The sequence below is a fragment of the Coturnix japonica genome, chromosome 1 (genome assembly GCF_054131305.1).
Source record: "Coturnix japonica strain WE chromosome 1, WE-NBRP24, whole genome shotgun sequence".
Classification (NCBI taxonomy): Eukaryota; Metazoa; Chordata; class Aves; order Galliformes; family Phasianidae; genus Coturnix; species Coturnix japonica.
Window position 1 is genome coordinate 24,736,331 of NC_140663.1, and position 14,723 is coordinate 24,751,053.

Consider the following 14,723-nt stretch of genomic DNA (forward strand, 5'->3'; position numbering starts at 1 on the left):
GCAATCACATAGTTCATTAGTGTAACTTAGCATCATTTACATACGCAAAGTTCCCTTGCTCAGGATTGCACTGGGTTATTTCCTGGCACAGAAAATTTTAAATAAATACAAATTTTCTGAAAACTGTAGGCACACATTTCTTAATAAAGATGTTTTCTGCTTAGTTTGTTTGCTCTATTATTTAATTTGAGTCAGATTTTCACATTCTTAATGACTCTGAGCAATTATATTTTCCCTGGAGATTTGTGCTGAGGTGTTTAGAACTACCTTTTTACCAGTAAAATTCTCTGTGAGAGTCAGTACCTATGAAATGTTACAAAAAACTAATTTGTTTGTGTATTGTTCAGCTGAGAAAGTGAGTGAGGTTTTTGAAAAACAGTGTAGTGATTTCATTCTTATCCTTTTAAAATAATATAATTATTTTAATAGTTCTAAATTTTAAATTCATTAATATACAAATAGTAATATTCAGAAGTTTACTCTTTGGTGAAAAATTGCAGTGTTTTATGCCAATTAAAAATACAGAGAAAGCGATTACAAGACACAAAATATATTATTAATATATTAATATATATTATGATACATAATATATATTATACTTTACATTTCTACTATATTATGTATATATAATATGCTATATTAATATGTCGTGATATATATTATACATAGTATGATATATTAATATATAATAAAGTCAGACACTTCTAAGGTATAAGCCACATACCCCTTGCAACAAAACAAGCTGTGATTTAAAGCATAGTTGAAGTGCAAGAGGAAAAAACCCATTGATGAGTACATCATATAAATAAGGTTGACAGTATCCTTAAATATCTTTCTTCCTATGATTTTTGTTTCAGTTACCATTTTTTTTTTGCCCCCAACTTATTGTAATTTTTCAAGACAAATCTAAAAAATGAAGCAAGTTTTATGTTTGTTTGTTTTTATTTTTAATAATGTTTGACAGATTTTACCTATAATGATTTCAATTAAACAGTGACTAATTGGAAGATTATTAAATTCTGAGAGTAAGAGAACAGTCTGATCAGACAGACCAGGTCTGAATCAGTGAGTAGGTCAGATAATTAAATAGGACACTGACCTGTAAGAAAATCTATAAACACATTGTTGAACTATGGAACATGTCATAGATCTGAACTCTAACTGGAAGTTTAAATTAACTGAAGAGGGAGCTGGATACATTTTTGAAGAAGGAATTAATTGGAGGGCAGATTGAGACTGGGGTTAAGAAGCCTTATGGATTGGTTTGATTTTTATCTGGACAAAAACAAATTAAGTGAAAGAAAACAACCTTAAGGATAAAAGGTTAAGGCAGTCTAATGCATGGTTTCATGCCTTTTGTATTCCTATGCTGTGGTCCTAATCAAGCTCAGTTTTACTTACAAAGCTGTAAGTGCCTCTAAAGCAAATCAAATACTGCAGGTAGAATGGGAATTACTCAACATGACCAAGCAATTTCTTTGGAAAATATTTAGCTCTGGGCTACAAGTACATGAGATCAGTGCTCAGAGCTCGATTAGAAAGAGTGGAAAATATTACCAGGCATACAAAACATATTCATGATGTTAGCTTCCTTTGTCACTGAAATGTTGTTGGATTGTCATAACGGATATCTGCAAATCTATATATTTAGTTTAAAAATTTCTCCACGGAGAAACGATGTCTGGTATGTTGAACAATAACATTGCTGTATGTATGTAACAGTGCATATAAAGTAAGCAATAATACAGGCACAGTTCACACAGATTATAGCTATTTTATAGGGACAGAATTCTTTAAGTAAATAAATAAAATAAAAACAACCACATACACGCAAAAAAGCCTAATTTAGACCTATGTAAATGTTCATAGGCAAACAGCACAGGGGGCCACTTTGTATCGAACACAGCATCAAGAATGGCTTCTGTATGGAGACCCTTCAGGCTAGAGTTCAAAAAAGTGAGGCTGGAGATTAATGATAAGGCAATATATCCAGACACACATACACACATAAAGGCTGTACCTCCAGATTAACTGTATGTGTAAATAAAATTCTAATTATTTTTTCATTGTAAGTCACAACCAACCAGTTTTTTCTTATATTATTTTTATATTAGTGGGAATAAAGAGACTGTTAATGTGTAAGTTTATCTGGAAAGATTCTAGTCTTCTTCTTTCTTTTTCTTTACAATATTTCAGGAATTGTTTTTTGTCTTTTGTTTTCATTTAGACTGTATGAAGTCTAGTAGCTCAGATACTGATTAAGTAGGCAAAAATACCAAAGTATTTGCAAACATCTGTGAATCGTTTTATTCCAGAGCTGATTTTGCTATTATCAACTAAAGTCTATATTCAAATTTTGTCAGGGAACTTGCATTACAACTCAAAAGTAACAGATGCTTTCAGAATGTGTATTTGTGTTTCTTTTTTTCAAGAAATTGCACTTCACTCACTTTATTCTTAGGAAATGGTCTGAATATACATTTTGTTATATGGTTGTGACCAATTGCTATTGATAGAAGTTTAACCGTTGTTTACATCTTATATACAAATAGTTTTCTTCATAGTATTATACAAATTCCTGAATAGAAGAAACCATGATGTGTATAAGAGTTTTCACTGTGCTTTGGTTCCTGGCCAGTCAGTTCCCAGGTCACAATTTATCCACGGAGGCCAAGTCAGTCAAAAGTACAGACACTATAGACTTAATAGTTTCTGATTGATATATTTACGGGCTTGATGCTCAGTACACATTCAAAAAATATGAAGGACTTTGGAGATTAAATTTAGATGGAATTTAGGAAGTTGAGTTCAAGGGAGAAATGCAGAAAACTTGTGCCTAAAATGACAAGGTGCTTAAGACACTCTCAATGCTTAATATTTCAAGCTATGATTTTCTTAGGTACCTCAACCTACTGATTATTATCAGTATAACACAAAGCTCTAAAGGTGGAAATAGCAGTGAGTGACATGGCTTCTTTCTACACTGAATTGTCACACCAGTAATAGGCTTAAAAATATCTGAAGAAAGAGAACAGCTCTTTTCTTTGTACTGCTATTCAGCCATGAACACAAAATTCATAGTCAGAAGTTTGGACAGTAGCAAGAGGGATATAAATTTTGCTGCCTGACTGTAGAAGACTCAGTTTTGGTGTAGAAAAGCTAGTGCTTTACTCTGTAAGTTATTTCATATATTCATACAATGAAAATCTGTTGTAAAATTCTGTAAGTTAATCAAAGTTCTCTCAGGAGTTTGCCCTTGCCTTGGGCATGAAGAAAGCATCAGACACTGTAGCTCAGTTTTACACAGTTTAAAAGTAGAAGCCTAAGAGTCAAAGTTCTTTACAAAAGTCTCCGGATTTCTATTTATTGTCTTGTGTGTTACACACACAGCCTTCTTGCTGTTTGAGCTCCATACAAGAATCCTCTTTTCTCCTCATTCCTTGTAGAAATATAGTTCTGAGCCTCAATATAGAGTATTTATATTTGCCTTTCTGCAGTAGTCCTGTGAATTAGATATTGGTGGTACAGCAGAAGAGGTTCTGTTTTTTTTATGCATTTTGTTGACTTGCAATAGATGGCAGCAAGGAAGCAGTCTGACAGTGTGGTGTCTGACATGGAAGTGTGGATGAAGCAAAGGTATGTCATTAAATTCCTCCATGAGGAAAAAACTATCATTTATTGACATTCTCTGATGCTTGCTGTATGTTTATAGAGACCAAAGAGTGGATGTGAGCACACTGAGGCTGTGAGTGGTGTGTTTCAGCTGTGATGACAGTGACAGGGGGTCATCTCCACTGGTGCTGATTTTGACAAGCTCAGCATACAGGTTTTTGTTCTTCTCTGGTGAATATGCAGATCTAATGGTGGTGACTACCTAGAAAAACTGTTTTGTAGCTGAGAATTTACTTTATTAAATAATCTTTTTGTGCACTTTCCATGCTATAGTTTTCATGGAAATAAATAGATGTTACTTTCAGAGTGACTTATGTATACACCTGAAGGTTATAGAAGGTTATCAGGATTGCAGCAGTTCATTTTGAGATATGTTTATTTTTCATACTTTAAGATTAGCCTTGAGATCATCTTGCTAGCATTTCAAACACTCAGCTCTGGACTTTTGTGTTTCTATAAAATAAATGAGATGTTCCCTGCAGATACATGAAATACACAATTGTTGTATAATCTGAGATGTAATTACACTGTCAGTGTCAATGTTTTTACAGACTTGCAAAGCTTCAGTACCCATTATCATATTTTGCCACTTGACACTAGGTATTTGCTGAAACAGGTGGAAATGAATGAAGCATTTGCATAGCAATCTATCCAAATCTTTCAGCCATAAAACTATGACAAGAGCAGCACAGTAATCCCATTCAAAAACTTTGAGTTCAGTCAGTGGCTGGCACCATAATTTACCAAAGAATTGCTAGTCATGCTGATATACTTTGTGATATCATCAGCAATTGCTGCATTTCGTTACTAAGATAGTAAAACTTCTTGGCAGCCTTAGTCATACATTATCTGGACACTAAAGGAACTGTTACAAAGATATGCTGTCTTCTGGGAAGCATAAGGTCTACGCATAAGGATTTTCTGACAGATTATTAGTTCACTGTAGTTTGTAGCAAAGCAATCAGTGGTCAGTGGAATATCTGTATGAAGTAAGCCTTTTTGTATGTTTATTTTGTGATTTTTTTTTTTTTTTTTTTTTTTTTTTGGTCTACATTTGCATTTGCGTGTATCAAGAGTATGCAGTAACATGCTGATAGTTGTCCTAAAATTGTCCATCAATATTGCATCAAACATTTTGTTAGGGAAATATAAAGTCTCTTTAACGTATTTGAAAAAGAAAATTCATTTTCATTTAGGACAACCAGATGGACAGCCCACAAGTCAGAATAATTAATAGTGTCAACATTTTAGCAGGATTAGGAAAGATCATGTAAAAACCTTGGTTTTACTCACTGTGCTTTATTTGAAAGAGCCATGTAGCAAAAAAAGATCTGTTGTGGCACGGATAAAATGGAATCTATGCTGAATTTTGCAAGTCTTTTGACTTCTCTGCAAATTCACTAAGCAAATAATTTAACAGAATTGGCAGGCATCATACCAGCACCTGCTGAATTTTACCACTCATCTGAGACTGATAATCTCCCTTTTTCATAAACCAAGCAGTTGGATAGACCCTTTATTTTTGGGAAAGGTCAAAGAAAGGACAGATTGGGCATCTGTTTATTCATTCTAAACTACTCCAGTTTAATTTCTGTCAAAACAGTGACTTTCTTTTGCCAGTGTTCTAAAATTTGTCATAAACTGGCATGTGTAAAGAAACTGGATCTTTGTTTTGGGTCATACTGAAATGCCATTAATTAATCATGTTTACACATGGTATAAAACATTAGTGCGGACATAGATTAACCTCTAGAGGAGATCAGGAAGCTCAGATCTCTAAAGTAAAGGGATATTTGTGAAAATTATTATGTGCAATTCTCATAGCTATGTAAGTTGCTCTGAAAGTAATGCTTCCTGTTGATTTCCATGGAAACTACGATAGCTACATAGAGCACGGTGATACTATTTGATAGAGCAAATTCTCAGCTTCAAAATACTAGTTTTCAACATAACCAGCACCATTAATTATGCATTTTTGCCAGCAACTACCTTTGCTAACTAACTTTTGCTACCAACTACTGTAATGGTGTTGTTGCTTGGAAAATGTTGCTCACACAGTCCATCTTTCATCAGCCTGAATAAACTGAAGTCAGGTGGCACCAAATCCAGAATAGGGCATGGATATGATAGGACTGTTGAGGCAAGACTGGCAATGTGTTCCATGGTCTTCAAATTGGCATGGAGTCTGGTGTCATAATTTTGCAGGAGAAAGGTGATATTATTCTCTGGCCTAAATCTGGACATTTGAGCCTTCATCTTAGTCAGTGCCATGATGTAGCAGTCAGAGTTGATGGCTTATCCAGATTTTGAGTAGATAAGCTCATTATGATGCTTCTTAATTTGTGGTGTGACAGCTGTACACTGCTTTCCAGAATGTGGCTTGTTTTTCACATCACTGTCACCATGCTACCCTGGCACACCACCCACAGCCTGACTGTGCTTACATCTGCAATTTGGTCTCCATAAACATTCAGCAAGCATCAGTGAATGTCAGTGGGAGCAATTTTTTTTCCTCATGGAGGAATTTAATGACAGATTTTTGCTTCATCCACACTTCCATCCCAGACACCATTCCGTCAGACTACCTCTCTGCTGCCATCTGCCACAAGTCAGCAAAACATAATGGAATATTGGTGGAAGGATTTCTACTGCCGTACGATCAGCATCTGCTTTTTATATATTTGTATGCAGAACTAAAACTGGAAACATAAACTCTACGATAGGACTAATTATAAAATACATAACTAACTCAGAATTTCTTTAATCCGAACCGCAGTATCCCTTTGTATAGTTGGGAACGATGAGCTGCTGCCTTCTCAAGCAAAAGAAATGTTCAAGTATCCTACAAAATAATTACAGTCTGAAGTGTTCCCCTAGGCTTGAACCAGCAGGAAAAAATACATAGAGAAAGAAAAATCAAAAGACATTAACTTTTCACCTTTCCTTGGATTTTTATCTCAACTTATATTAAAGAAATTGCAATTGTAGTATAAATTATAGAAGCTACGCTCTATTTTCAGTGCACTCCTCTGAAATTATTAAACTTATTCATGTTTAAACAGATAATTATTTGTTCAGAGTATGGTGTTATGAAGAAAGTCTTATGACTTAAAGAGGTCATAGCAGTTTCCCTAAATTCTACAACAAATCTCCTGTAAGACCTCAGAGATAGCTGAAAAAGCTGGATATAATAAATCTACATTTCTGAAGGTTAAAACAGGAGAACAAAACATTTTCAGGTTAAGTGATACTATTAATGAAATGATTTCACATATGATATTTCTAACTCATTAATGTACACTCTCATAGTTACTTCTGCTTACGTATCCCATTAAATGCTCTTTCTTTCAAAGCCATTAGAACTTGAAGAAAATGAAACATATTTTTTGTTTCATTTATAGCATACACATAATAACTGCTTGTAATTTCTATTCTTCCTTTGCTGGTTCTAGGGGTTAGAAATGGTGTATCTTGGAATGCATGTTAAAAATCAGTCAAAGCGGCATCTCACCCTGAACTTCTTTAAATTTTGGTTGGTATTGGGATGCCAAATGTTGATCTAAATTCTAGGATATTGCACTCAGTTAATACACTAAATACTTGAATGAGGGTGAGGATGCTGGCTAGCCCTTCACTCAGACTTTTTCATGTTGTTTCAGAATGACTGTGAAATATTTTCTTACTGCTCTGGGGTGAAATATAGAGGGCAAAACCAGTTAATAAGTGAGATGTCCTCAGAAATAGCAGAGAGAGGAACTGATCCTTCCTCTGGATCCACAGTAGTCTGTCTGCTTACATCAGAGTTTCTGTGGTAGAACAAATTTTGGTAACAAGACCATCACTTGACAAGGATGCACTTAGAAAGGAATATCTGACATTAAATAAATAAATAAATAAATAAAAGAATCAGGAAAAGGCTAGAGTGAACTAATAACATCTAATTTTAAGACTTTAAAGATGTTGCTAGGCTTCTCTCATATACAAACAATATGGATCCATCCCACACCTTTGAAGACAACAGGAAGGATTCTACTGATTTAACATGTACATTTGTCTGATCAGCTTTAGTCATTCACCAGCTTCCATGTAGATATCATCAGTGACTAAAGGCAATATTCCCAGGAATATTGTATATGTACCTTCCTTCCTTTCCCTCCCTTTCCCTCCCTGGTTGCCTAACCAGTATGACAATACTTCTGGTCTCTCATTTTTGACCACTGACATTTCCTTTTTTCTTTATTCCTTCTTAGCATCCTCACCTCCCTTGGATACTTAAAATTTATCTCTATCATTGCTCAGGATGATTTCTTAGTTTGCTCAAATTTCCAAACAACATTTTTCTCTCCTTTTTCTTCCTCCTGATATCCTAGTTTCCCTTCTAAAATATCTTTGTTTCATCAGTGCCTTTTGAAATAACAAGCAAAACTGTGCTTGTAATAGTTTCAGGGTGACCCAACTTCATGGATATCAAAAGTTGCTCTGGATATTCATGGGTATTAGAGCAAACGAGGCTCTAAAATGTGTGGTAAAGTTCTTCTTTTCAGAGTAGAGGAGGATACAGATAGAAGGCCATTAGCCTGTATTTCTGGGTAGAGTGAGTAAAGCCCCACTTTGGTGAAATTTTTTTGGATACGTAGGTAGTGGTGCCCCAAACATTTTTTTCCATTTTGTTCTTTGTAGACAGAAATAGTCTTAAGAGCTTCAGAAACTGGAACTGACACGGAAAACAGCCTATCTTGTTGCTTCTTGCTTATTTTCCAGTATAGACCTTCTTAATCCTTCAACACATTGATTATTTTTTTTTTCCCTTATATATATATACTTTTTTTTTTTTTTTTTTTTTTTTTTAATGGTGGGAGACCATGAAAGCTGTTTAATCTTTGGCAGAATAAGATTCAGCAGATGGATTGAAAGTCTTATCTTACTAACACCAGCTACATCAGGAATCAATGTATCAGTGACTTCCTTGAATAATATCTGAAAACAGAACACAGTTTTCATAAGTTTGTAGAAATGATCCTAAGTCTTGTAGATGTGAAGTTAGATTGACAAATATGATTATGTAAGTACATTTCAGAATCACATCAGGTCACAAGAGATGAATATTTCAGCCAAGGAACATCTGCAAGTGGCCTTTTGCTGCTTTTTCAAACTGAGTAGTTGATGTAGCTTTCATACTTTGACAGTCATAACCAAGTTTCACTTAGAAAACCTTGCTGTTAGCTTTTTTCTTTTTCTTTTTCTTTTTCTTTTTCTTTTTCTTTTTCTTTTTCTTTTTCTTTTTCTTTTTCTTTTTCTTTTTCTTTTTCTTTTTCTTTTTCTTTTTCTTTTTCTTTTTCTTTTTCTTTTTCTTTTTCTTTTTCTTTTTCTTTTTCTTTTCAGGTGTTCTACATGGAAAAGGCTTGTTTACACTTGCATGAATAAACTGATTCTATTCTGCACCAAACTTCCCTGAAGATCCTAAAATGCCTTTAGAAGACTTCCTTCACCTCTTCTCACATAGGGAGCTCAACTCAAAGCAGTTCGTACACTAAGAGTACCCACACAGGGAATCTGAAAAATAACAGCTAGCTAAGCACTCAGTGAATTCTCTTTGTCATAGCTGAGACTGATCTTTGTCTGTTGCATTTCATTGTAGCTCTGTTGATATCAAGGGAACAGCAACAATTTATTAAGGGTGAGAATAATTCCATAATATTCAGTAAGCCTTTATTCTACTATAGAAATAACTAGGTATCCAACAGAGGTAAATTTCTGCAGTTCCATTAAAATATAGATAGAAAATAGATTTAAAGAAGGGAGAAATCTGGCCCTCAAACCTTTTACAAATGAGTGAATATTCTCTATTTGCTGATATTGCTATCATGGTGGACAAAGGGAAGGCAATTGATGTAGTCCACCCAGACTTCCCACACCACATCCTTATCTTTAAATTGGAGAGATACAGTTTTGAAAGAGTGGACAATTTGGTGGATGAGGAATTGGTTGGAAGGTTGTTGTCAGGGGACTGTAGTCAATAGCTCTGTGGTGGAGGCAGGTGATGGAATATTCTAGGTACTGATACTCTTTCACATCCATTTCAGTGACAAAGAATCTAGGGTTGAGTGCACCCTCAGCAAATTTGCAGACAACACCAAATTGAGTGCAGTTGATACAGCAGAAGGTCAGAATGCCACCCAGAGGAACCTTGGTAAACTCATATTGTGGGCCCATGTGATCTTAATGAGGTTCTACAAATCAAGTGCAAGTTTTGCATGCAGGTTGAGGTAATCCCAGGTATGTATACAAACTGGGAGAAGAATTCCTTGAGAGTAGCCCTACTGAGAAGGACTTAGGTGTTGTGATTGATGAAAAGAATAACACAAGCCAGCAGGGTGTTCTTGCAGCCTGTAAGGCCAGTGGTATCCTGGGTTGCATCAGAAAAGGGATGGCCACTGAAACTAGTGTTTATTCCAAGTCTCAAAATACATTGCATCTAATCTCAGTAGTCTGAAACTGGGTAGATATCCTAGAAAGGTAGGTGCTACAGCTTTTACAACATTCTTTTCTGGTTATAGGATAACAAACAATTGTTATTTTTTTCTCTGTCTCTTATTAGTTAGCGTATTGCAGAAAGCAAACAAGCTCAAGGGCAATTAAATTTTAAAGTTACAGAAAGAGAAAACAAAAGTATTGATCAGTTGGAAGGTTAACATAACAATTTTTTTTATTTTTTTTTTTTGGTTTCTGTTAATATCACCAACTTATTCTCTATGAACAGAAAATGAAAAACAGTCATTGTCATAACAAACATCTTTAACGTATGCAGCTGTCACTTAAAACAGCAAATAACTTGAGGTCTTCCTGACCTTGGCATCTTTACAAGGTGTTGGGAATTGAGTTGATTTTTTTTGGCATTTGAAGCTTGAGAATGTGCTTCTGGCTCTATCTCCCAAGAGTGCTTGTGGCATGAACATGATGTATACACAGCAACTTTATATGTATCAGAAATAGAAATATCAGGAATGTCAACAAAATCAGACAACTCTGGAACATTTTTTTTCCTAGTGGCTGCTGAACATTTCATACTGACTGAGCCTGACTCTGCTTTTATTAAATACAACACAAAGCTCTCAGCAGACATTATGGAGTAGCTTGTTTTCTTGAAAGGCAAAGAGCAGGGAAGTTCTTGAAGCTTTTTTTGTTTTTTTTGGGGTTTTTTTTGTTTTTTCTGTAAGGAATCCCAATATTGGAATGTTTTTCTTCATTTAGACGAGGTGTTTGGAAAACTTTTCTGTGTTAGTTATTTGTTTCACAACCTGCAGTTAGCTGTATCTCAAACTTTAATCAGTGTGACCTTATACGTCCAACTAATGTCCTAACTGAAGGAAAATTTGAAAGAGATATTTTACTTATCCTAATTACTGCATGCAGTGTGGTAGGTATGCCCCCCTCAGTACAAGATGGGTTAAAGCAGTGAACTACTTATACAGTCTCCTCAGTGAGTGTAATTTCGTGGAATATCGATGATTTTTTTTTCTTTTTTTTTCCTTTTTTTTTTTTTTTTTTTTTTTTTTTTTGAGAGAGAGAGATTGAGAGAGAGAGAGAGAGAGAGAGAGGTATTTCAATAATATTTCATATGGAAATGTTGTGGCTTCAGTTCTCTGACAGAAATTTAAGCACTGGATGTGCCTGTGAGTCAGAAGAAAGTGACATTGGAATTTGAAACTCCTAAACAGCAAGATGACTCCAGAAGAGAAATCTAAAGTAATACTTACACACTATTATGCAGTTTAGATGCCTAAATCTAACAGAGCAATATAAGGATAGGGTGAAAACTAGAATGAAATAGTGGGGCTGGAAGAAATGTACTGAATTAGAGGAACAAATCATTAAGTGGCTTGAAAATTATCTGTGCACAGGTTCCAAAGAGCTTAAGGGATATACTATCTCTGCATCCATCTGATAGCAGTGAATGAGTGTTGCTAGACATCTTTATTGATAACCTGGACGATAATAGATTGCAACATTAGTAAATTTGTTGTTGATACTAAACTAGAGGGAGTAGCTGACATGGAGAATAGCTGCAGTTAAAAGATGCAACTGTAAACACAAGGACAGAGCCAAGAGTAGTTGGGAAATACAGAACCACTCTGCACCTGAAGCAAAGAACCACCAACCAGTATAGACTGAGAAGCTCATAAAGTCTGGCGTAGTCATAGTTCCTCTGCTAAGGGCCTGGTGCAAGTGGCATTCATACACACATTGCAAAGCTGATTCAACCAGTACTGGGGTGGAGAATTATTTTTTATTTTTAACTGTTTTATATATTTAAGTATTTGAACAATATTTTTGGTTTGTTTAGAAGTAGAGTGAATAATCTGCTTGTGAAATTGTGATCTGGCTGGCTTCTGGAATATGTCTAGCTTATCTCATTAGCTTTTGGGTCTCAGTTTGGTGCCATCAAGGCTGACTGTATTACTCTCAGAGTAGAATAACTTCATAAGAAGGAGTTCCTTTGGTGACATCAAGCCCAGGCAAACTTATCTAATGCTGCTTAAACTTATCTGACAAAAAAATTACCACGAAAGGGACATACTGCTGTGTTCTGAAAACTCTGTGCTGGCCAAAACTGCCCCTGAGACGACTTTAGCTTCCAAGATTTGTATCACAGGTGCAAGGATCAGTGATATAAAAGCTCAGTTGCTCAGTGCTTATTCTTCAACACATTTAAATTTTTTCCAAGTAGTACTTTGCTATGGTTAAAATTAAGTGTTTTTTTTTTTTTTAATATGAACTTGTATTTGCAAGAGGAATTATTTTTTCAATCTTAAAGTACAAAAAGCCTCATTTGATTATGTAGCTATATATTACTGCCATTTTTCCCCCCCAATATATATATTCTAAATGCTATTATACTAGCATGAAATAGCTCCCAATGAATACAACAACATTGTCATTCCTACCTACTCTGTCATCAATCCTGGAATATTAATTCTTAACCTGTATTTACTATGCTGATGAATCTCTCAGATATGCTCACATATACATATGCTTCTTGCAAAATTCTTCAATTTCAATTTTAGATTTCTTAAAAAAGATTCTAAAAAGTGAAAAACTTGAATGAGTTTTGTGTTAATACACATTTATTTGTTACAAAGTATGTTGCTAGTCAGAACACACATTAGAAATACAATAAAAAAGCAGTTGGAATCTCCTACACAGTTTAAAGTACAATAGGCGTCTTCCATTCTGTTCTTCATAACTGCAGCTATAATGTAATACAGTGGCAGAAAAGTAAATTACACACAAAAAAATCCATTTCCATACTAATAGAGTGTGTTGTATGAGACTGTTAGCATGCTTTCAGAGAGTAAATAGATGTTATTTAAGAAACTCACTTCTTAGAATAAAGATGTACATTGAAATGACTATCTAAAAAATTCTAGTCAGCTACAAAATTGACTCGCTCTTAGTGAAAACAGTTATTTATAAGTAGAAAATGCCAATGAGACCAATGACTAGATAAAAAGAAGTGAAGAAACTGTAAAGACCAGGATTTTCTATTTCAAAGCTCTTTAAATGGTTTCACAGTAATCCCTTAAAAATGAATGGGAGATGACTGGGAAATTCTGTGAATGTCAACTGACAGTAGCTTCTGCCAGTTTTCAAATCATAGAAGTAAAATTCCTACTGAAAAATCTTTAACATGAGAGATACTTGTAGAGAATTTCAGCTGAGAACTGTCCTAATTGAAGTTGAGCAAGAATAGAGATACTGTATATATGCGCATTCTTGAGGATGTGAATGTGACTGATCAAGACTAAGAAAGATGAAAATTGTGTGCAGGCACCAATGGCACTTTGCTAACAACTTTTTTTTCCCTTTACATAAAAAAATTAAAAATCTTCAAAAGCAGACAAGCAAATGGTACAGTCACAGCTGCCTACTGATATGTTCTGCTCTCCAGTAGGTCTATTCAACCAGTTTTTCTGTAATGCAGTGTGTGCTCTATAATAATTTCTTATCATCAGTAGAGTGAGAACAGTGATGTCTTTAAAAGCAGAAGTGATTCTTACACATGGAAGCTGAGAATTTGCTTTGCTAGAGGTGCTGCTTTTCACCACTTTTATTTGCAGTCATTTAAGGAGATAAATGCATGCTCCAACAAATGTTCACAGAGAGCAAAACAGTAAAAAATTCTAATGAGGGTGTTCACATTGGGAGTACTAACAAAAATATTTTTAAATGCTGTATTTTGTCTTTCTCACATAGTACTAACATATACAGATATTTGTAGAGCATTTTTACTTCTTTGTAATTATATGAGAGTTGTGATATGCAGCACAACTTCTTGCTCTGTTTGATTTGTAGCAGATATATCATAGAATCATAGAATCATTTGAGTTGGAAGGGACCTTTAGGGGTCATCTAGCTCAGCTCCCCTTGAATGAACAGGGGCACCTACAGATAGATCAGGCTGCTCAGAGCTTTGTTCAGCCTGGACTTGAACATCTGCAGAGACAAGAGAATCAAACCAGCTCTCTGGACAACCTGTTCCAGTGCTTCACTGCCCTTATCACCAAATAATAGTAATAATAATGATAATGATAATGATAGTGATTTTTTAATCACAGCATATAGTACTAAAATATCTGCCTCCTTTCTTATAGCCCCCTTTAACTGGAGGGACTGGGAATATATAGCTTGTTAGACTCCAGTTTTGCCATCGATGTGTTGAATGTTGTGAAAACAAAATTTATTAATGCGGATCTTGTCTGTTCAAGTTCTTCTTCACTCCTATATATGAAATATATATTGGAGAATATTAGAAGCCTTTCTCTTGCAGCTGAATCCCTCAGTGGTGTTTACTTTGTATCTAAATGTGTTTACCTTCCCCACTGTAAATTTTGCGGGGTTAACCTATGATACTATACAGATTTAAAAAGAAAAGAAGAAAATCCAAGCCCATATATCCTAGTGAGCTTTTCAGATAAGCTAGATCTCTATCTAGTTAGTGATACCAGTTCACATAGGTGAACAAATAGCAGCAAAAATGATGTAGTGACATT